At 39.5% G+C, this 21,711-nt stretch overlaps 1 protein-coding gene across 3 annotated transcripts in view; it reads right to left on the bottom strand.

Annotated features, from left to right (window-relative positions):
- SOCS6 (suppressor of cytokine signaling 6) overlaps positions 1-18,622 on the bottom strand; it is a 28,381-nt gene extending 9,759 nt beyond the window's left edge. Inside the window, exon 1 of one of the 3 annotated variants that reach the window (XM_088062118.1) lies at positions 18,496-18,622. The gene's annotated coding sequence lies outside the window, so the exon portion shown is untranslated. Of the gene's footprint in view, positions 1-17,769; positions 17,822-18,495 lie in introns of those variants that run through there. The other 2 variants (XM_014257175.2, XM_014257186.2) reach the window with 2 other exon arrangements.
- Between the last annotated feature and the right edge of the window lie 3,089 nt (positions 18,623-21,711).

The raw sequence follows: 21,711 nt of genomic DNA, 5'->3' as shown, positions 1-21,711 counted from the left end.
AGGTTGCTTCTTGGAAACCTGAAGAGCAGGCCATGCAATGACACATTAATTATTATGGTGGCCAGCAGTGATGTATGAAAAATTATGGAAGTTTTAAATATCTATCAGATACTGCAAATCTGATTTGAATTTACCAACATTTCAGAGTAGTTTCAGTTTGATGGTACAAAATGGTTTCAGCAGATTGGAATCATATAGCTGTCTTGAAGAAGTGTTTGCAAAAGTACACCAACAAAAAAGTTTGATTATACTGTACTTATTAATTCCTCATCTTTTTCACACTTTATATTAGGTATACTCATTTCCCAAGACAAATACTATAGACAATGGTGCCAAACTGCACTACAATAGAAATAAACCAGGATTAACTTCAAGGAGTTAGGATAGAATACAGCAAAATACAACTCATGTTTGAGCAAAGAATTGTCCTTAAAAAGTTTGATAAAAATATCATCACAAAAATTATTTCAAATTATTAGTCAATACTACTTCAGATAACTTTTCTAAAATAAATGCTAATCTGCTTATTTATTCCCATAAAAAGTGAAACAGTTGAGCACCAAACTTGATTTTTTAACCCATATTATCCTGCATTATTCCTGTAAAGTCTGTCTTTCACATAGAAATATATTATCTTTATTCTTATACTGGATCATCAGATGACTTACATTATTTAAAATTTCAATTTATCTTATTTTAACATAATTATTAATACTAGGAAAATAACTAAAAACACCTCAAAAGTGACATTTTTTTGCATTCCTAGGTATGACAAGCACTAGGTTCTCACTACAGTCAGATAATGAAGTCTATTATAATCTGCTGAAGTATAAGGTGCTATTCCCCTGCTTTCCCCAAATTCTCAGTGAAATATATTCATGCATTCTTTGGAAGAGCATGTCAAAAACAGCATCTTAAGGTAATGCAGATTTCGAGTGCTGTATTTTGGAAATTCCTAAGTGTCTACATCTTCTCCAAAGTTACTGAATCTATTAATATGACTCATTAAGAAGTTGCTCTCCATACCCATTCCCATCAACTTTACTTCCAAACTGAAGTATGTCTGTATCACTGTTGAAGCTTTTCTTCAAAACATTAAACAAAATACTGACTCAAGTACTGCTATCTACATTCATACTAGTTTCCATACTGAAACTAGAATTTCAGGCTATATGAGTACAAAAACTACACACAAAATACACAGAGATTCAGTATCATCATCAGTTTTTGAAAGAACATACGCACTACATGGCAACTTTTTGTTTTTTCACTATACATGCCATAAGCACACTGAAGATGGTGAGGTTTCTCCCTTCGCTGATCTTCATGTAAATTCCTACATTATACCCCTTTTCAGTAAGAAGAGTCTTTAAATGAAGTAATCTAAATTCCATTGCATACTCTTATACCTTGAAAACAACAAAAAATGATAAATTGTCTTAATAGAGGCTTGCTTGCTAATGGATGAGCATACTCCTGAGACGATCACAATTTATAAAAGCCCTTCTGACCTGCCTGCCTGCTTTTCTAGTGAGTGCAAGGCTCAGATGTACAATTCATATAAAACTGGAACAAGGAAAAAACAGACGAGAAGCTCATCAGGCAGTACATTACATTTATAACAATTTAAGAGTACTTAAAGCCTCCTATTTTTAAGCTAACTAATCAAAGACCTGAACAATGAGTTATTCACCACAAATTTAAACCTCTACTCTCTAAGATTTGAGCAGCTGAGGAAAGTATGGTCAACCTCTCTACAGGGCAATATAATTGAACAGGTTTTATACAGATTACAACTTAAATCAACCAACCAACAGTAAGTCATGTAATTTAGTCTTAATATCTCTCCTAATTTTTTTCCTCCTTTTACAAAGCTTAAACAGAAGACAGTCCATGGGCACTACTGTTCTAACACATTAAAGAGTAACCCTAATCACTACCAACCATTAGCAAAGAATAACCAAGCTACACCTTTGATAATATGTAGAAAAGTGGGGTAAATGAAAACTTGATACAATGGAATTTTTCTTTGTCACTTCTGATTATGGGAATTAAAAATATGCAAAACCAGGAAAACAGCCACTGGAAAAGTCTAGTCCTTGACTGCTTTTCCCTGGACTGCTGTTGAAAAAGAATGCCCTTTAACATTTAGATTTCCTTGATTTTTTTTTTTTTTCATTTTCTCTCTGAACACTATTTAATCCACGAGTGCTTGCAGCAAGTCCTGTTCTTTCCCATATTTGGTTGCGGAATGGAATATTTTTATCTGATTGGTGGGGTTCCTCTGGGGAGTAACTTAAGGGTGTTAGATGGCATCTCTGTTACAGTTCATATGTGTATATACACTCTTGTAACTACAATAATTACATCACTACAATAGCCAAACCCAGTCACTAATATCAACAGTCCTCAGCCAAGGTTACATCTCTGTTACCCCAAGGATAGATGGCTGAGATCCATGTCTGCCCATGAGGTATGATGGGCACACTAACATGGGGGTGGTTAAACTGAAGTCTCAGCAATACACACATCATCATGATACCAGAGCTGATGTTGGAGGAGGAAACTCCAGGGAAGCTGGGTGGATGACAGCCAGTAACCAACTTTAGCCATTCCTGCTAGATCTCTCACAAACTGAGAACCAACACCCAAACAGGGAACCAAGCAGACTGTACTTTTCATACATTTACTAAAAGACAGACACAAGTACCACCTTTCATCACTCTCTTTTAAGCAAACATATGATAATAAAGCATACTGCTATCAAATTGTTTCAAGCATGTGGAAAAAGTATCAAGAAAATGAAACCACAATTTGGCTCTAAGACCCTGATTAAAAGCAAGGGAAAAAGGAGCAAACAAAAATAACCCTGTAGTTCTACGTATGCCAAGGCACTGAAAAAGACAAAAGTGGAACATTTTTGGTGAATAAAAATGGGGAAGTCACTAAAGAAATCTGACATGTTCATGTGTTTCACTGCAGGAAATCCCATCCATTGACTGCAAATAAACCTTTGCTTTTCATTTTCACACAGCTGTGCAGAAGCAGACAAAGAGTGAGAATAATGCTCAGTCAGGCTCTGTTTTCGTTTCTTACCATTTTACAAGAATGCAGCAGCCAGCCTTGCAGCAGACTTGTCAGCAAAAATTAAGTTTAGTTTCATAAGCAAAAGTTAGACTTCCTGGGAGATAATGCATGAGAATTTCTTTCCAACTAAGGGTCCATCTCCCACTCCATCCTGACAGAAGATAGATACACCAAAATGTTTCCCCTCCATTGTGAGGTATGGGGTAGCCTCAGCATGATAATAAGGAGGATTTATGTTTATCCAAGATATTTATGCAATCCTTTTAAACCGTAACAGTTATGTTAGGAGTCTGAAAAGTTGTAAAACTACAATGCTATACAAACCAGCATTTCATTTAATAATATGGACCAACATCACATTATGTAAAAGGAGTAAATTTTGAAGCATTTTTATTCTAAGATGGCAAAGAACAGATTCTCTGCCTACATATTTGAGAACATAAGTGTTTGAAATTAATATAGTGAAAATAAAAGGAAGACCACAAAAAACAACAAAAAAATTGCATTTCTGAGCTTCTTTTAATTGAGAAGTATGCATAAATATCTAAATGCTGGAGTGTGTGTTGAAATGAACATAACATATATAATCGTATGGATGCAGGTACTAAAACCCAACTCTGAATGCAGTTTCATTTTTGAATCCTGAATGATGCATTTCCAAATGTAATTTCAGAAATGCTATCCATCTGTTCAAAGCATATGCCAGAAAGACAGAAAAAATAAAGCAGACCATTATTTCAAAGTGATTTTTTGTGGTCAGCAATAATCTGGCCACTCTTAGTGACAAAATAATACAGTTGCGAGAAACATTTTTCCAGCCCTTTCCAAAAAAGGAAAGAAAACACTCAGCAGACATGCAACAGCTAAATACTACCACTTCACATTGACTTATACTGATTTTGGTTTTGCTTTCAAAGTTCAGGCTGGTGTTTCTACAGCAAGCACAGAAACACTGCTACTGTGTACAACTTCCAAAACACAAACCAGACATCTGAAAAGGTCCTGCTGCGAACAAATATTTTGATGAGGAGACATAAAACAGGTACCATGATCTTTTCCTACTGTGCTATCAGAACAGACATTCAACTTCTCAGGCCAAACCTCTGTCACCAATGAACCACACAGTATGAGTGGAACATACCAAATAGGCAACACAGAAATACACCACTCTGTTAACACACAATGCTACATTATGTGTTTGTTTCCTGCTTCCAGGAGGAAAAAAATTACTAGGAAAAAAAAGGGAAGACATCGTGAGGAGAAAGAGGAAAATACAGGAAAAGTAATAGAAAGAAAAGCTTCATACCATATGGTACCATTACAGAGATGATTATTCTAGGAGGTATTGAAAAACACCTGGAGGACAACTCAGCCATTGGTCACAGCCAGAACAGTGTGTCATGAGAGGAAAGTCCTGCTTGTCAAACCTGATTTCCCTTTATGACAAAGTAACCCACCTAGGTGATCAAAGGAAACAAACTGATGTTATCTTTTTGGATTTCAGTACTTTTTGGTACTGTCTGTCACAGGATCCTTCTGGACAAAATGTCCAGCACACAGCTGAATAAACACAGCATGCGATGGGTGAGCAACTGGCTCACGGGTCGGGCACAAAGGGTTATAGTGAATGGGGTGACATCAGACTGGTGACCTCTCACTAGTGGGGCTCTGCAGGGCTCCATCCTCAGCCCTGTGCTTCTTTCAACATCTTTATAAATGACTTGGACACAGAACTGGAAGAGATACTGAGCAAGTTTGCAGATGACACAAAGCTGGGAGGAACAGAGAGATCCTGCAGAGAGACCTTGACAAAACAGAGGGCTGGGCAATCACCAACCATACAAATTTAACAAGGGCAAGTGCCTGACTGCAGCTGGGAAGGGCAAGCCTGGATGTACATACAGGCTGGGGAATGAGATGCTGGAAAGCAGTATCACAGAAAGGGACCTGAGGGACCTGGTCGATGGCAAGCTGAACCTGAGTCATCAGTGCCCTAGCAGCCAGGAGAGCCTGCCCTATCCTGGGGGACATCAGGCACAGCATGGTCAGCCAGGCAAGGGAGGGGATTGTCCAGCTCTGCTCTGCATGGGCAGCAGTCTCACCCCAATTCAAGTCCCTTCCAACTCAGAATATTTTGTGATTCATGTTTCTGCTGAAAATTATAACGGTTTGCACAGTATCACTACGTACTACAAATTCTTAAATATTACCATTCTCCCTAAATTATGAGTTATTAATTTGTTATAGTCATCTTTTTTGCTTCTGTCTGACCCAGTCACCTGATGTGAAAACGAAGACAGAGGAAGTAGTTTTAAATTACCATAGCACCAAGCAATGGTGACTGATAATTTTGCTTTCTTTAAGGTGCAATATAGGATACTCTCTTCTTCAGGAGCAAAAATGAGAAAACAACGTATCAGGAAAGCTATGAAGTCACATTCTCAAGGGAAAAAACAAAACTCAAAAACCCCAAGACACAATGAAACCAAACCAAACCTGAATTTTACTTTAAACACCTCACTTGCCACACTATCTAGCCAACAGGTGGCTTCATAGCCCATGTTTGTAAAACAAGTATGTTCACCAGTAAATGGTAAACTGCTCACCTTCCCACTTACATTTATGTCATTTATGCTTATCTGACAGACAACCAGAAACATATGTAATTCACCTTTATTCCCACAAATAACATCCACCTGGCATCAAAGATACATAAAAAAAAAAAGAAAAAAAAAAGAAAAAATCATCGGCATAAATTAGCTCCAGGTAATATGATTCCTTTCAAAATATCCAGATGGAAAAAAACCCAAAAAACAACCCTTTTAAAAATAAGCCAAAAACTTGGCAATTAAATTCTTCAAGCAGTAATTCAAATTTAGTTATCTAATATATTCCTATAGGAACAAAAGAAACATTGTTAAACTCTAAAAGATAAATATATTCAATAGCGATTTGACTACCAAATACATGAGCTGAAACAGTAACACCTGAAACAAGTTTTCAAGACAAAGACTGGCTTGAAAATCCACTACACAGAAAAAAAGGATTCTGTTTTTCACATGCAACACAGTCAAGTCCTGCAACTGGAGAACATGTAATTCCAGGAAGATTAATTTTCCTATGTTTCGGCTCTTCTAGAAGGCCCAAACAAGCAAACAGCAATACACTGCAGCCTTACCCCATCTTGTACCATTCTGCCTTGGATCTCATGACCAAGGCTGACTCCAAATTAACCTCCCTAGTATAGTTTTTCATAGAGGCTGAATTACCCTTGGAACTTGTATGACCAGGTAGACTCTCTAATGTTTTTACAGCTATCATTCCCACCTGCTTTCACCAGGACACTTTCAATAAGAATGAAAGCCTTCTTTCCTTAGAAGATAACACTCCATCCTCTCAATTCAAGGTAAGATGAAGCAATTCTTTATGAGACAGTTAACCCTCTAATAAATGGAAGGATTAAATGAACCCACTTATGGTCTGAGAGGAAAGAACACAGTGCCTTGATTAAAGAGAAATAAAAATGGAAACATCTTCCACACATCTGTACAGAGTTCACACATGCAGAGAAATTTCCAAGCATGCTGAGGAGAAAGCAGCTAATAAGGTAATTCCCAGAATCACAAAGGAAAAAGGATTGATCTCTGTTTTGGGACCTTCTTCACTAAATTATCAGAGAGAAATACAACATATTTGCTACACAGATGCCACAAAGGTCCCACCATTCCTCTCCAGACCATATAGAAATGTTTACTGTCAATACTACATACTCCTTGCCTTGAGTCAAGGCATTTGGTTGCTATACAACTCAGATTTAAGTTTTCAACCTGCAGACTCCTACCTCTATGGCTTTCCTTTTTTATGCACATTAAATCAATTCACATCTTTAAGTTCTAACAGTGGAAAATTCTAATGGAATACAAATACCAACAACTGATATTATTCATCTGTACACCGTGAAAGAAAAGTAATTTTTTATTAAATGATCATAGATTTAATTCATTTATTTTTATTAACTAAAGACAGCAACATTTTTTCCAAAGCAATAACCAATTGTGTTACTACAATGCATACATAACATACGCATAATTTGAAAGCGTATGCATCCTTTAAGTAAAATTCACTGACAAGAGAAACAGATATTCAGTGAACTATGAAAGACCTGAGATGAAAAGGCATTGGCTACATTTAAACAATAACTACATTTAGTCAATCAAGGTTATTCTAATCTCTGCAATAACAACAAATACATAAAATACTGCAATAGAGTGTCTCATATAAAGTAAGAGGCTTCTATTCAAGAAACCAAGTTCCCTAGTCACTTCTCTAAAGTTCAACAACAAAAAAAAAAGTTCAAGAAAAAAAAAGTTCAGGAGTTAGATTCAGAGACTATTGTTTGTTTTAGCATTACTTCCCATAGTAACCATGCAAGGCTTCAGTGTATACCCTGCAGCACCTCGAGTGCTGCCCAACCAAGCTTTATGAAATAAGTAGATAGGCTGTGTCCCAACTGAGAGAACAGCCATTGCAAAAATTCATATATTCTTACATATACAAAAATCCAAGGGTATTTCTAAATACAGGAAAAACTTTATTTGGAACTCAAAAGCATTTTGAAAACCAAGGAGAAAAGTGACATGAAACAACTCAATTTCACAGAGAGATGCTGTTCACATGAACTGTTTAATTGTAACATAAAAATGTTTACCTCTGACCTTAAAGATACCACCCCCCCTTCACTAAAAGTGGTTTGTTACTGTGACCTGTTTTTCAATTCTAATGAACTGTTCAAAAGAGAAAGGCTTAGGAGATACTTTTTATATCACTACATTAAGAAACCAGTAGCACAAAATATTAAACCTTTAAAAAAATGATCTCTAAGTCCCACTGACAAGTTTATTTTTTGAAAATTTAAAACATTTTCACTGAAATAATCACAGTCAACTTCTCTCAGCAACTAAAATCCTTTGCGTTTTCCCTCTTGAACAACATAGTGAGAAAAGTAATTTTATATCCTTTATCTGAACCATTTATATAGGAAACATAGTAGACAATTTCATTATGGTTCAAAGTCCAAGAACTCAGAAGTTGAGAAAAGCCAGAAGAGTTTCCTGACCAATTCTCTTACTTCTTTCACATATGGGACAAAAATGTTTACATTAATTCTGCTCTCCAACATCCTTTAAAATGGACAGTCCTACCATTTACTTACAGTGCACCAATTAAACTCAAAATTCCAGACAGAATTATTGGCGTCATTAAGGACATTTTGGTCTCTATGTCCAACATTTAAATGTTAGTGCACAGGCACTCAATGCTCTATTCAACACTTTGTGAGTCAGAACATAGAGCACTTAATTTCCACTGTTTTTAGATGGATTCATGAATAATATGCACCATTAGGCAAAACTAAGGTAATTTAATTCTGAAACCTAAATTTTGAATTCACATAATATGGAGTTATGGGGGAAAGGGGTGAGAGCTGCTGGAGTTCTGAGAAAACACCTACCTACCTAAATCTGAATTTCCCCCCACCTCTCTAAGATAGCAGCAGAACCAAACGAGTGCAGTGCCAGGAGTTGACTGTAACAGCAAATTGTTGTGTGCCACAAGACATCACTTAAAGCTTGCGATCCCTTTCAGGGATTTACTGGCAATGGAGGAGTAAGTCAAACACACAAGCTTGGGTTTCATCATTCTTTTGAGATATACCAAACCTTTCAGTACACCTTCTATGGCTGTCCTCTAGTCAAGATTCAACTTCCTGACTTCCTTTAAAATTTCACAATTCAGCAGATATTTTACAAAGTCCTTTCAGCCTAGTTGTTTTGTTTACCAAAGCAGTAAGCAAATGAATAACTCATGTTACAGTACCAAGAAGTATCAGGTAGCAGGATGAGAAGCAGAGGATCTATCAATGGTATGTAGCTAAAGATGTTAAAAAGATGTAGAAAAAAATAAAAGCAAACCACCAAAGTTTTGGAGGATGGTGACAAAAAAAAAAAACAAAACCAAAAAACTAAATCCCCTTCTCCCTAAAAAAAAAAACCAAAAAAAAGAACAAAAAAACCCCAGCAAAATTCAAACACCATTATTTAAATATTATAATCTAAACCATTAATTAAAGTGACTGAAATACAACCCTCAAAGAAAGCAAATTCAGACTAACAAATAGGCCAAGGCACAGAGTTTAAATTTTGCATGACACAGGCTCCAAGTTGGCTAAACTGGTATCACTAGCATGGCTCAAAGCATCTCACAAGCCCTACCCCATTCTGCTTGTAACAACAGATCTGATCGAGGTTGATGGTCTGCTTTCCAAAAATACAATTGAAAACTAAGTACATTTTGATGAACTGCAAAGGTCAGAATTGCAACTACTTTTACCTAAAAGAGAGATAAGAAATTTGGCTTTTGTCCAAGTTAGGATTATTTTTTTCAGTATCTAAGTATGAGAAATCCCTCTAAAAATCTACAGGAGCTGCAAGCTACTACAACAGTCAGGTTCCTTAAAACTTTCACAGACATGCAGACCTTTGTTGCTCTTGAAAATCCTTTACATACAGGGAGCAGCTTAATCTAGGAAGTATCAGAATTTCAGAGAATTTTTTTTTTTCTTTTAACTAAAAGCTCCTCAGTAGCCTTTTGTTTTACTTTTTGTATATAAAAGCAGAAGTCCTTGGAGTTAAAAAACAGTATCAGTGGCTATCTCGTGGTTAACACCTTAACCTACATGTCTAAAACTGTCTATCATCACACAGAATCATGCTGCATAAAATTCAGTGGCAACCACTTCTTTTTATGGACATCATGAGAAGCAGAAGCATGATCAGAGTATCCCTCTGGATCACATAAGGAGTTTGCGCAAATGGATATCAAAATACAAGTCTAATTACTTGGACAGTGGTCCTAGACACCATGAAAGTAGATTCTCACTTCAGATATCCTACTCTGCAGTAACAGTTTCAGATGCAGGCTGAATTCAGACAGAAAGTCAGATGCAGGTTTTTCCTTTTCAAATCACTCCATTGGGATGAGAAAAAGCACACTATCTTTATCTAGACCATTCCTTTTCAGCTCTGTTCATCTTCTTCAGAGCTTTGGAAGAAGGAATAGAAATCTTTTCACTCTACAGACCAGCCAAAAGGTTGGTCTTCAGGGTAGTCCTCATACAAAAAGGACAGAAGTGGAAAATCACTGTGGCTATCTTATGATCTAAATGAGAGCTCTACCTAACAAGCTGCTATATCCTATATTTTTGCATCACTGGGAAATGCAGCCTGTACTGCTTGCAGTCTGTGAAACCTGTACATGCAAATGACAAGGGAATTTTTAGCTACGTACGTTTGCATTTAATTTCATATTTCACTGCAGATACATTTTGTCCATCACATGGATGACAGGCACAATATCCACCTATTATCTATAGTCCTAAATAAATAGTAGTGGCAACAATCTGCTTCACTCACACACACTTGGGAATCCAGTTTAAAGGCAAAAGAGCATTTAATACATGAAGCATAAGGAACCTACTCTTACAAAGCTGAACCTCAGTTCTACTGTGAAACACCCATACAATTGAATGAGATAAAATTCAACTCAGATTGTCAAGCAGTATCAACTAAAGAACAATCAGACTTTCACCGCCAGGAAAAGAGATCCAATCAGCGAAACAGAAAGTAACTTTTATTTTACAGACAAACCAGCACAACACAACAAAACAAAAGGCAGGGGGTGAAGGGGCAGGAACAGAACTTCCATCTCCTTGTTTTAAAGACTGGGGGGATCTTGAGTCAGGTGGTGCCCAAGGGGCAATCATTCTGAGTACCTCTAATTAAGCAGTCTCTCCTGGAACACACTCCAGTAGCAGAACCTAGATTGGTCAAGCACTAAGCACAATGTGCCCTCTAATCCCCCATGTGTTTGGCCTGGCTGCCCCTCCAAGTTCTTAGGACCCACTGCAGACAGCAACCCAAGCTCTGCATTTCAGAAAGTGAGAATGCAAAACGGCTTATTTAAAATATTTCCCTTCCCAATTCCCCAGGCAGAAGGCCCAATAAGAACAGAATAAATGAATTATCTTCTTTATGGTTTAGAGTCTATCCACACATGGGAAACAGGAGACATGGCTGTGTTCAAAGTACTGTCAAATACACAGGGTAAACACACCTGTAGAGAGAGTATTATCTCCAGCTAATCTCACAAAATTACTTTAACATTTTGTTTCCCCTAAAAAAGGTGAAACATTAAATAAACCTCTAAATTCACAATTTACCCTTTTAAGTCCAAGGGTCCTTTTAAGAAGGCACAAACCATAACACTGCACAACTTGCACACTGACCAGAACAGGAACAGAATTTTGCACAGGCAAAGCTGCTTAGCCATTTTTTTCATAAAGTCCTGATTTGTCAGAGTAAAACCTTTTTACAAGATTTCACCATTCTGACAAAGCTTACTCTACATGCAAATTTTCTCATTTTGGGTCAAAATGAGAGAGACTATTAATTATTCTTTATTAAGATTGGGAAATTCTTTTTTTCTCCTCCACCTACACTAATCACCTGCAGATAGAAACAGCTCGCTACCCCAACCAACGAATCTGATGGAGAATATATTAATTGCAGTTTTTAGACAGACACTGTTTTGTCCTGAGGCACACTGGAAGATGGTTGGGTTGGGGTTGTCGTGGTTTTTATAAAAAAAAATAATGTTGCCAGTAACAGAAAGTCATTTCCCACTTAGCCCTAAACTATCTGATTTTGCTAATATTCTGTCCTAACCCAACAAAGATTAATTAACTGTGAGAAGACATTTAACTCAATGGGACTCCACTGTTCAGCTTGCACATGAAAAAATTGGGCCTTACACTGAACAACTTCACATCAGTGTATAAACTGTCATATACACGATCAAACATAAAATTTTCACAGTCTGTATGAAGTAATGTGCTCTATCAGATTTACACAAACTCAAAGTCCTTAAGATAGGTATCTCCAGAGCAAGGTCAAATTTCTGCAGAGCCAGGAGTATCAAAGCCTGGCTGCAAAAGCTAGCTAAGCTTCAAAGTTCAACCACAAATAAAAGAGTTGTGTACATCCCACTGACTTTCTTTTCTCCCATTCTGACATTAAATTTAAAGACACACTATAAATAAAATATAGAAAAAACACAAGTATTATTCCAATGAAAAAAAAACCAGAACAATAGAGGGGATACATACTTTTCAATGCTGATACATAGAACTTTTGGTCCTTTTTTGCCCCATCAAACAACATTTAAAACACTGCAGATTCCAAAAGGACTTATTTTCATAGTACACAGGACACAAGTCAGTACTGATATAACAACTCCCATTCACCGTCATCTTCTGATCATCACTGGATTAGACAGACCAGTGTCAGGCCAGTGCTACTGGCGAATACAGACTCTCTTTTATCCCTGCAGTAAGGGACCAGAGAATATTTACATTTACAGCAAGTATTTTCCCAAGCAACTGGATTTTTTGTGCAAAATAATGCCAAAGGCCTCTGGCTAGTATTTTATTACTTCTCAACACTACTTACTACTAACCAGCAGCTCTTTTCCTCTCAAAAGCCAAAAAGAGGATGAAAGTCAATGTTCCAGTGTGTATTGATCAGCACTGGTTTTGCCTCTGTTTTCCACTGAAGAGAGAACAGGGAGGTGAAAGAGTAAAAAAAGCCACCAGGCACCTACCTTACATGGACGGAGACTTAAGCTCTTATACATAACTTAGTGACTCGTATCTCTGAATGTACAAACCAACTATTCTAGAGTCAGTCTCCTCGGCCTGACCAAAATTCCAGCCTGGAAAACTCCCCCAGCACAGGTTTCACCCAAACCAGTATCCCTGCACAAAGAGCTTCTGTTAGTGAATCTGGCGAGAATTCCTTTTTCGCCCAGTTCCCACCAGCTCCTGAAAGAACAACCATCTGAAAAGCTGCCTACCCTGTTTTCAGAGTACAGCTTCCTAGGAGCCCATCCTAGAAGGCGCACCTTCTGTAATCAAAAACCTTTGCCCTGCTGACACTTGTCTCTGTTTTTCGATTTTATTAAAACTCCTAATCTGATACCTGATTACCAACCCAGAAGGATTCTGAGGATATTAAAGCCCATTACTGATGCCAAAAGCAGTCAAAATTACAGCTTGTAACTTGTAACTGCCCAGTCCTGCAGCACTTACTGAGGCAAAGCCAGGAGAGACAGAATACCCAAAATGGGATGGAAGAGAAAAAGAAGGCAAGCTTGACCACTATATTGGAGACACTGTGGGACTGAACATACTTCAGAAACATTTGGAGTAGCCTACTATGTTCTCAACCTATTTGAGGAATGCAGACTGCTTTGGAGAAGGAAAAACAATCACCTACTCAAGACTCCTACAAGCTACTGTTTTAGCACATTTACCAGAAAACGTCAAGATTAATTAAGAATAAAACTACTCAAGAAAAAACAAGAGATCACACACTGTAAAATCAAGTCTGATTGGAATCTCATTTCCAACAATATTTTCAAAAGTAGCACTCTAAATACTGTTTTAAGCAATACAGAATATCCTTGAGGAAAAATGCAGATTTAATAACTTCAGTAATCTCAAATGCTAAAATAATTATCTGCTAGCTGCATTCACCACACAAACTTAAGACCATCAAAACCTTACACCACTCCTCTTACAGGTCAGTATCATATACATCCAAGTTAAATGACACAAATACTGCTGATTCTACAGCGCACTAAGAAGCAAAGAACAATACCATTCATATATCTGTGTAATTTACTTAACAGTAGGTACAGGTTCATTTTCATGGCTTAAATTTTTAACTTCAGACCACTTAAAAAAAAATTACTAACATCTACAATTTATACCTTCACTGCCAGAGAAAATGGCTCTCATCCAAAACTATTTTACAGCAGTTTACAGCAAGATTATTTGGTGTTTACAACAAAAACCCACACACTTTACAAACCTAAGATTTTTTAAAACTGCCAACCTATTTCACTTGGCAGATTACAAAAGGAATGTTTCCCAGAAGACAGAGCATGAGAGGCTATGTGCCCTATATATATACACAAAAAGAAGCAATGTTAGGGGAGTAGCACCTGGACAGAAATGTCTATATACAGCATTCTATGCTTGGCTTTACCTGCAAGAAAGATTTTTTTCATATTCCTTCAATGGAGCTTAAAGTCAGAGGCAGAACAAGTCAGCCAATGTACTTATATCCATGCTAAACAAACACTTATATTTAACTTGCATAGTTTTCTTGGTGATGCAGCAACCAAGAAAGAATTTTTTAGGTAACATGTAGCTTACATCCCTGTCATAAGTGAAGCTGAGTTCCTCAGAGTCCAAAGTGTTTAAGTGAATGGTTAAGGAGACAGAAAAGGACCAATAATTTCCAAAGTATTTTATCTTGATATTTTTCCAGAAAAAAAATTCATGAGTGATATTAACTTAATTAATGTAAAGATAGGTTCTTGAATCCATGTTAAAAACCAATGAAGAGCAATTACAAATTTGCAAAGCCATACACCTTAAACCCTTCTGAAATTGCTTGGAGTTCCAGATGCTTATTGTTTGCATGCCTGTATATGACAAAAGAAGACCATGAAAACTGGCAAAAGAAAATATCCAGAGCAACATTCATTTAAGTGAGCTTAAGGACTTGAAGAGCTAAATTTCTAACGCTTTGATTTGAAAATTTTAATCCTTGCAGTAAGTAGACAAAGCCAGCTTTTTCTTCATGTTGCTGATTCAAATTCAGTCTGTGTAGACCCTAGCAAAGTTTTGTGTACCCTTTTTCATAACCTTAATGTATCAGTCAACACTTGACATACAGTCAGCTTTCCATTTTTATCCAGGGCAATAATTACAGGCCAGTTTGTTTTCAGCTTGGTTTTAGTCACCAGGAGAAGCTGAAGTAGGCAACAGATTTTTGTTTCAATAGCTTAAGATCATTCAGCTACAGTGGGAAAAAACCTTCTGCAACAAAGAACTCTAAAGCTATGAGTTTCTAAATGTTTCTCTCAAAAGTAATGTAACTATTTTTAACACAGAAATTCATTCAACTTGCACAGTGCAGTGTTTTAATTCAGAAATCAATTATTTCCAGAGGAAAAAGCAGAAACAATAATAAAAGCAGGAAAGTACTGTGAACTATGAATCTTTATATTCCACTGTATAAAAGATACATTTTAATTATATGAAGCTGCTTTTAACCCTGGACAATAAATATCCCATTACAAGCACAATCATCTTCTTTTCTACAAGAATATACTATTTTATGTAACTTGACATCTGAAATATTCAAGAAAAATTTTTAAGAACATTTTTCTTAAAGGATACTTCCTTCTCTAATACTACAAATTTATTGTGAGGCTGCAGGACAGAGGTGGTAAGAACTTGGGACTTTTGTCTTCTGAAGACTGATACTTATTTCCAGAAAATTAAGTGTGCAACAAAACAGAATGCAATCAAATTTTGGAATAAAGGTAAGGAGAGGAAACATTACAGATATAATTATTTCTCTTCTGAAAATTAAAAACCATAAAAAGAGAAAATTCAAAGTTCTGTATTTGCTCTCAGTTTAATAATTTATAGTACAAAATATACAGTTACATGGCATAAGATATCTCTATTCTGTTTTTCATCTTATCGAATTTATACTCAAGCCATTTTAACATCTGCATTACATTCCCTTTTATACTATTTGTATCTTATTTTCTTCCTTGAAGCATCAGAACTGCTTGAGCTACCCTCTCTAATTTGTTGCTAACACACATTAAAGCCCTATCAACAAAACACTAAGGCAGGCACACACCAGCTGAGAACAGTCTCCTTCCCATCTATTTTTATGTTATTGCATTGTACTACCCAAACACTACCAAAGTAGTGCTGCTTAGGCCCAAGAGGGCAGTAAAGCAAGAGAAAAAAAGGCACTTGAGTAAGGGATTACCCCGGACTATGGCCCCAGTTTCACCAACAACAGCATAGCAAATATGTGGAGAACTCTGGGACTCTGGAAAGCCCTACCAAATGAAGTCCTGCAACTGTTTATGTTCAAATTATTGTAAGACTATAAAAAAAAAACATTAAAAAGAGCAGAAATAATTAACTTGCTTTGTAAGAACAACTTTTTGTTAAGAGTTCACTCTATCACTCCACCAATTCACTACGCTAAGGAGAATCAGAAGTTGTAATCTACTCACAGAACAATAAGGAACAGTTACCATTTCTTCAAACCATCCCTCTCCAAGAGTAACCCAAGGTTACTGAACAACTTCACAGTCTAGGATCAAAGAAATTAATAGCATAGTATAAATTAATACACAACTGTTTTTTAGATTTCAGTACGTCACATTTTTAGGAAGCTTAGAATTAGCCATCACATCTCCTGAATCCATGCAAACACTTTGATGCTGCAATACATGCAATGCAATAAAGTGATGCTCATGAAATCCCTAAAAACAACACAGAGCTTCTCCATAACTACTCCATACCCTTGCAGCTACCCAGGGAGTTAGCTACTGTGGGTATATCTGTATAACAGTACACTGCTATCACTTATACTTTTAAGTGCTAAGGCTATTCATTTAATACATTTCAACTTTAAAAAAATCTACTTAAATCTCAAAACTTGGGATATAGGGAATATGTCCCCAGTTAAGCATACAATAGGCAAACCTGTTTCAGTTAAAAGCACAGTTCCAAACACAGTGCAAAGCCACAAACCCAAGAAATATCAAATAGGAAATGAAGACTCCATTCAAGTACAGTTTAACACATCAAAAAACTAAGCATTTTGAAAAAGCTGAAATTATCTTTCTTAAGTTACACATAAAATTGTGACTTATGACTACTGTTTTGTTGCAGAAGTGTCAAAAAATACCTACACATTCTCTAGTTGTTCAGAGTCTTCCAGCCAAACTAATTTATTTCATAATTGCACCAAAGGCTCAGTATTTTCTACAATCCAAATATGTATCTATTAGCGCAAACAAAAACTAGAAACAGAACTAGCTCTATTTTTTCCACCCCAAGCAGAAATGCAGATGCATTATTCCTCAAGTACTTGCACAGACAGCAACTCTCCAAGACAGGAGGCCTGCAGCAGGCCTATTTAACTACAGGTGTATTAAGAGAATGGACATGGCATAAATATTACTGGCCTGTAGAAAAGAGGGGTTGGGCCCTCACAGAGAAAGGGCACAAGAATTTTTTAAGGGGAAGTCAGTTTCCCTGACTAAAGCATATTCTGCAATGAGCTTCTTTAATGCAGTAATGCACTCCACAAGAAAAAAAACATTGTGTTCCAAACTAAGATGATTTTGAAAATATAGGAAGACAAAAATAAAAAGAGGCCAGAAAGACGTAGTCAAAGTACCCTCACATCACAGAAGCATCATCCTCTGCATCTCTCAAAACCCCGTTGTTTCTCAAGGGCTTTTTTCTTAAGCTAACGGGTTGGCACGGGGTAGTTGTTTTCTAAGAGAAGTGGCACCATTAGGCAAAGAGAGTGCAAAAAGCAGTTCGAAGAACAATGAAAGCGAATAAAGTTTGCGGGTTTGGTAATGCTTTTCTTAAAGTCAAGTTCTTAAGTGGTGTCTGTCACAGAAAAGAGCCTCTCTCGCTCGCCCCATCGGAAACCCTTGGTGCAACCTCACCTCGCAACAACCCCGGGTTCCTCCACAGCACAAACCCCGGCACGGGCTGCCCATATCGCCACCTCCGGACACCCGTCCCGCCGGAGACGGGGACGCACAAGCCTCAACTGAAGGCGGGTTTCACGGCGGGGTAGAGGGAAATCAGCCCAATTCCGCCGCCCCCCATAATGGCACCAGCAGGCGCGGGGTGCATTCGGCCAGCGGCCCAGGCAAGCAGCACAGGAACCCGGCGGGCCCCGCTGCAGCGACTGGCGGGGGCGAGAGGCTGCCCTGGACCCCCTCGTGTCACGGCGGGGCTGGGCAGCGCCTCGCCGGCCCGGGCCCGGCACTCCTTCCCGCCCGCCCGCCTCGCAGGCCAGGCCGCGCCGCGGCCCCGGTGCGTCCGCAGGGCCTGGCACCGCCGCGGGCTCGGGGAGCCCAGCAAACAAAGGGAGCGGAGGCCGGGGCCGCGGCTTGGGAAGAGGGCGGCGGGCAAGTAGCGAACAGCACCGGCCACATCCACCGGTTCCGCCTGCACCGCACCAGCCCTCCGCGGCCAGCGGTGAAGGGAGGGGGGAGCCGGGCCGCGGTGCGCCCGCTGCCCCGGGGGCGCTCCCCCAGCGGAGGCCGCGGTGTCCCGCTCCCGGCGCGGGCCTCTTCCCGGGCACCTCAGCGCTGCGGCCCGGCCTGCGCCGGCGCCCGGGCTCGGCGGGGAGCAACCTCCGGGGGTGACGGAGCGGCACTCACCGAGGAGGAGGAGAAGGAGGAGCTGGCTTTGCTGTTGCTTTCGCGGGGCCCGGCCCGGCTTCGGCTCTGGCTCCCTCCCTCGCCGTGCCGCCGCCTCCCTGTTCCTGGCGCCGCCGCCGCCGCTTCCTCCGCCTCCTCTGCCCCCACCCCTCCGTCCTCGGAGGGGCGCACGGGGGCGGCGAGCCCGCGATGGCCGCCGCCTGCAGCAGGGACAGCTACGGCTGCGGCGCCCGCACACAGCCCGGCGGCGGCAGGAGGGCCGCGGGCATCCCCGCTCCGTCCTCCGCCTGCCCGGCCGCCCCCGCCGCCCGGCGGACTCTACCAGCCCTCTGCGGCCCGTCTGCCCCGCAGCAGCCGGGCCCCCTCCCTTACTCGGGTCTGGGCGCCTCGCCCCGGGCCCGTTCCCTCTTGGCGGCCGCGGGAAACCCGCGGGGGGCGGCCGGGAGCCGCGCTGGAACGGAGGCAGGAAGGCGGTCTGGCTTTGTTAGCCCCGGCCCTTTGCTCGCTCCCCCGCGATCTCCGGTGTGTGACCGCCCCGCTGGGCTACAGGAGCTCATCGGCGAAGTTCACGGGGAGCTACCTCCCGTCTTCGTTCCGGCGGAGGCAGCCCCTCACTGGTAGCGCCCGGCCGGAGGGGTCCCTCAGCCTTCCCCCCCTGCCCCACCGCCGGCCATGGGCGCTCCCCCCTCGGGCCGCGCTGCGCTGGGGAGGAAGCGAGAGAGGGAGAGCGGGGATTTCTCCTCCGCTTCACCTTCCCTCATACCTCCTTTTCCTTGGCGTGAAAGCGACGCGCCAGGACAGGCATTACTTTTGTGCTTAACTCTGCTTCACAGATCTCCTCGAGAAAAGTGATACTAAACTTCAGGCATATCAGCTGTGCTGCAGCAACTTCACCCAAGCAGACTGCTTTGATTGCTTGCTCTCTGGTCTCTTTAAAAATAATATGCTAACTCGAGAGCAAGAAAACAGTTCTTAATTTAGGTAGGATGTGTGAGACTGATGGCAGCGACTGGCAGGGGACAAAGAATTAAAATCTGTGGACAATACAGCTCTTAAAAGTTGTCGCAAGTCATGTTTGCCGACTGATGTGGAGCTAGTAAAATACTACGTTTGTTTCCTGCTTGTGGTATATATAACTGATGTAAATCAACAACCCAATTTGCACAGATAAGCATAATTTGCTTACCTATGTAGTCGCATGACAGTCAGTAAATTATTCATATGACTTATTATGAAACTACTGATCTCAAGGTTAAAAAGAATCCGTTGAAACACAAGATTGTGAGAATGATCATGCACATTCTGCTTGCATTCTTCTATGAGATCAGAAGTGTTTGTGAGTTGAAGTCAGTGACTTGTTTAATTGCCAAGGTTATTTGAGGTCAGACTGCCCTGATTGCATTCACAAATCTCTGGCATTTATAGAGTTAAAGACTTTCCTTGAGTCTCATCCAAAGGTTGTATGCGTCCTTATGTATCTTATAAACCTCAGTTTCTGGCAGGCCAGGACCATTTCAGGCGATGATGACTCTAATCAGAATTGCAGAAAGAAATTTTTTTTCAAATATAAAGTTTGCCTTTTTCATTTATGTATAGAATGACTTACGTTTTTGTTAAGTGAATTTAGATTAAAACTGTTTGTTTTACAATTATGATTACATGTTATCAGTGGGATAACAGAGCTAAGAATCGCTTCAAGTGGATCACAAGAAACCTTATGGATTTTAACTTTCGTTTGTAAAACCAATATTGTTGATATGAAAAATACAAATGACTTTCTAGGTTGGCAGTAGTGTTCAAAGAAAGAAAATTAAACAAGTAACAAAATATGTACTTTTTTTTTACAACATAGAGGGTTCCTTTTTTCCCTAGATGAACTGTTGTAAATTTAGCAACCCAGTTAAAAATGAGAATAAGAGAGAGCAAGAAAGAGTCTGATTGAGAAAGTTTCAGTTTAATTTCTGTGCAGTTTTATCATTTTCTCAAGGAGTTTTTCTTTGTGTGTGTGGGTGTGTGTATGTCCTTACCTTCTTTTCGGGCCTCCTTCTCCTTTGGATACAAGCATTTGAACAAGTAATTCTTTTCAGGATCTTGCTGTCGTTCATGCTTGACATACATACATAGTGTGAAGTTAAGCTGTGTTTTCAGCAGCAGCTGCAGGACAATAGCAGGTGTATGTGAAGAAGCCAACTGGATTTAAAATGCTTGCCCTTCATGTTGCTTTCAGGGACCGTTTACCATAGACAACTTTTCCCATCATCTACATTGCATGTGAGACAATTTTTTTAAATTGTCTTAGAATTTTTATTCTACAGTCTCCCAAACTATTAAAAAACAGTTTAATCTCAATGATGAGGTTTTCCAGCCCATGTGTTGACCAAAGTTTTCCACGTGTCTGAAACTGCCTCCTTGTCAGTCTTATGAATCAAAGTACTTAGTTTTTTTACAGAAATGGGACTGATAGACAACAGGAAGGTTGAAGAAAAGTAATGCAAAACATTTGGTGGCTTTTTCGCCCACGTCTTCCATACCTTAATTTTCTTCTCACTAGGGATGGTGTTAAATATGGCTTAAATTAGCATCACTACTCCAAGTACTCACCTCTCTCATTTTCTCTCCATCTCCTTCCCACCTCCTGCCCATGCACACCCTTCACTTTTTTCATGGTGGCTTCAGGCCTCATTGGTCCTCTCTAAGGCAGCTCTGATGGCAAAATCTCTTGAGGTTCATTTTCCTAACAATAAATCATGACATAAAGAAGAACCAATGCTTTATCTCTCACATCACATTCTTTTCCATAGGCTACCAGTGTGCTTTTGGCTTGTCTTAGCCTAACATATAGCTTCAAGTTTAGGATAGACTTTTCCCATCAAAATGTGGCAGCTAACAGCTGTATCTTAATGAAGGCAACAGTTTATCACCAAGTCTGAAATGATGTGTGCTACTGATGTTGCATCTTGGATGGCAGACAAGGAGAATGCAAACAGAATCACTCAGGTGAGGTTTTTTGGGGGTTTAAAAACACATATTGAACTAAATTGGGCTGTTTGTACATTGAGGCATCTTATTTTAATGTTCTCTGTATGTATCACCTATCAGACTTGCCTCACAGTTGCTAGCTTTTTTGAAATTATGAGAACTAGAAATTTGGTCCTAGTAATAGAAAATCCAAATCTTTCATATCTGATTTCCTTATATTTGTGAGCTTCTAAAATC

The sequence above is a fragment of the Pseudopodoces humilis genome, chromosome 1 (genome assembly GCF_049639895.1).
Source record: "Pseudopodoces humilis isolate 2021_Gansu_Grassland_sample_001 chromosome 1, ASM4963989v1, whole genome shotgun sequence".
NCBI lineage: Eukaryota > Metazoa > Chordata > Aves > Passeriformes > Paridae > Pseudopodoces > Pseudopodoces humilis.
Note: the sequence above shows the minus strand (reverse complement) of the source record. Positions and strands in the feature narration are given on the sequence as shown.